Source organism: Scyliorhinus canicula, chromosome 19 (assembly GCF_902713615.1).
Source record: "Scyliorhinus canicula chromosome 19, sScyCan1.1, whole genome shotgun sequence".
Lineage (NCBI taxonomy): Eukaryota > Metazoa > Chordata > Chondrichthyes > Carcharhiniformes > Scyliorhinidae > Scyliorhinus > Scyliorhinus canicula.
This window is the reverse complement of record NC_052164.1, coordinates 106169443-106172538: the sequence shown is the minus strand read 5'-3', so window position 1 is coordinate 106172538 and position 3096 is coordinate 106169443.

Genomic DNA, 3096 nt, shown 5'->3' with positions numbered 1-3096 from the left:
TCTTCCCCCCCACCACTCTTCCCTCCCCCAACCACTCTCCCCCCAACCACTCTTTCCCCCACCACTCCTTCCCCCCACCTCTCTTCCCCCCCACCACCTCCCTTCCCCCCCACCACCTCCCTTCCCCCCCACCACCTCCCTTCCCCCCCATCACCTCCCTTCCCCCCCGCACCACCTCCCTTCCCCCCGCACCACCTCCCTTCCCCCCACCACCTCCCTTCCCCCCCCCACCACCTCCCTTCCCCCCCCCACCACCTCCCTTCCCCCCCACCACTTCCCTTCCCTTCCCCCCACCACTTCCCTTCCCCCCACCACTCTTTACCCCCCACCTCTCTTCCCCCCCCACCTCTCTTCCCCCCCCCCACCACCACCACCACCTCTCTTACCCCCCTCCCCCCACCACCACCACCTCTCTTACCCCCCTCCCCCCACCACCACCACCTCTCTTCCCCCACTGGAGGACGAGAAGGCGGTCCTCCGCTTCCTGGGGATGGTTAACTTCCTTGGGAAGTTTATCCCCAACCTTGCATCTCACACCACAGCTCTCCACAATCTTGTAAAGAAAACCACCGACTTCCAGTGGCTCCCCGCTCATGAGCGAGAGTGGCGTGAGCTCAGCGCGAAACTCACCAAAGCCCTGGTATTGGCGTTTTACGACCCTGCCAAGGAGACAAAGATCTCCACTGATGCGAACCACTCTGGCATTGGGGCAGTACTCCTCCAGCGCGACAAATCCTCCTCCTGGGCCCCAGTCGTATATGCATCTAGAGCCATGACACCTACTGAGCAGCGCTATGCTCAAATCGAGAAAGAGTGCCTGGGCCTCCTCACGGGGATTGACAAATTCCATGATGACGTGTGTGGTCTCCCCAAATTTAAGGTCGAAACGGACCACAGGCCATTGGTTCACATCATACAGAAGGACCTCAACGATATGATGCCACGCCTACAATGTATCCTCCTCAAACTCCGATGCTATGATAACGACCTGGTCTACACCCCGGGCAAGGAACTCATTGTGGCCGATGCACTCTCTCGCTCCATCACCAAGCCGTGCGAGCAATCGGACTTCGTCTGCCAGATCGACGCACATGTTGGGTTCTGCGCAGCCAACGTTCCGGCCACTGACGAAAGGGTCGTACAGATTCGTCATGAAACAGCTAGGGGTCCTCTACTCCAACGGGTCATGCGCCATCTCACAGATGACAAAAGGGCCAGTGCCCACAGTTCTACAATATAAAAGACGATCTGGCAGTGGTCGATGGCATACTGATGAAACTGGACAGGATAGTAATCCCACAAGAGTATGCGAGAGCTCGTCCTTGGCCAGCTCCACGAGGGTCACCTGGGGGTGGAAAAGTGTCGTCGGTGAGCCCGAGAGGCAGTATACTGGCCTGGCATTAATCAGGACATCGCCAACACTGTCCTCAATTGCCCAACGTGCCAACGGTTCCAGCTGGCTCAGCCGAAAGAGACTTTGCAGCCGCATGAACTGGTGTCGTCCCCATGGACCAAGGTTGGCATTGATCTCTTCCACGCAAAAGGCCGGGACTGTGTCCTCATTGTGGATTATTTCTCTAACTACCCCGAGGTGGTCAGAATGCATGACCTCACATCAGCAACAGTCATCAGGGCATGCAAAGAAACCTTTGCCCGTCATGGCATTCCACTTACGGTCATGACTGATAATGGCCCGTGCTTCTTCAGTCAGGAGTGGACCGATTTTGCCCGACGGTACAATTTCACGCATGTCACCTCGAGCCCCCACTACCCCCAGTCAAATGGGAAAGCTGAAAAGGGGGTACACATTGTCAAACGACTGCTGTGTAAAGCGGCTGATTCAGGTTCAGATTTTAACCTGGCACTGCTAGCCTACAGGGCGACTTTAGGTGTTGAGTTTCTTGAGTGTCATTGGAGCTGCACTCACCCAGGCAAGTGGAGAGTACTCTATTACAGTCCTGAAGTCTCGTAGATGGTGGACAGTCTTTGTGGGGGGTCAGGAGGTGAGTTACAAGGTGCAACATTTCCAATTTCTGATCTGCGTTTGTACCTACGGTATTTATGTGATGGGTTTTGGGAAGTTTCTGGTCAATGGTAAACCCCCTGGATGTTAATTGTGGGAACTCAGCAATGGCAATGCTATTAAATGACAAGGAGAGATGGTTAGATCCTCCCCTGTTGGGGACGACATTGTCTGAGCCCCGTGTGGTGCCAACTTTACTTACCACTTATCAGGCCTAACCTGAATTTATCGGCCTTGGTGCAGACAGGTATGGACTGCTTCACTATCTGAGCAGTTGAAAATGCTACTAAACACTGCACGATCATCAATGATCATCCCCACATCTGACCTTATAATGGAAGGAAGAACAATGATGAAGATAGTTGGGCTTGGAATACTATCTTGACCAACTCTACAGTGATGTTTGCAACAATCACAACTATCTTTCTTTGTGCCAGGTATACGTAACCTGATGTATGTCATATACATCCTTTTCTGCTTCATGTTACTATCTAACTCTCTCATCGTACAGGCAGATCTGGTTCAATTTGTTTTACCGTTTCCCATCATAGGAATGTTCCCCAACTGTATCTGAACAATGCAGGTACAGTTTGAATCAGCCATTCAGTCAAACCAAAATCATATTTGGCTGCAAAAATAAATTATTGATTTCCACAGAGAGAGATTATGTGGTATACCTTATTAAAGCTACAACAGTTTGCCTTGGGTAATAGTATTGGATTTTTATAGTTGAACATCTAGAAAGGAGTATTGATTGGAAAGTGATTACTAGTGGGTCTGACCAAGTAGGGAGGCTTTTGGGGGGAATGTTTTTTAAGACTAATTTTAACTATGTAATTTTAATCTTGTGTGCTTAACTTTTCTTTTCTTCTTAATAAATCTTTTACTTTTAATTTTTTTAATCCAAAAAGTGTTATTGGACTTCTTTCTGCTAAAATCAGTACCTTTTTTACATTTTTATCTACTTTTCCCAACCGACTGAGCTTCGCGACCCTCTCCAGCCAACCTTCGCAACACATCATTTTCTCTTACCTTTAATGCGACAGGTGAGCTTGCTTGGTCCTCACGATCCC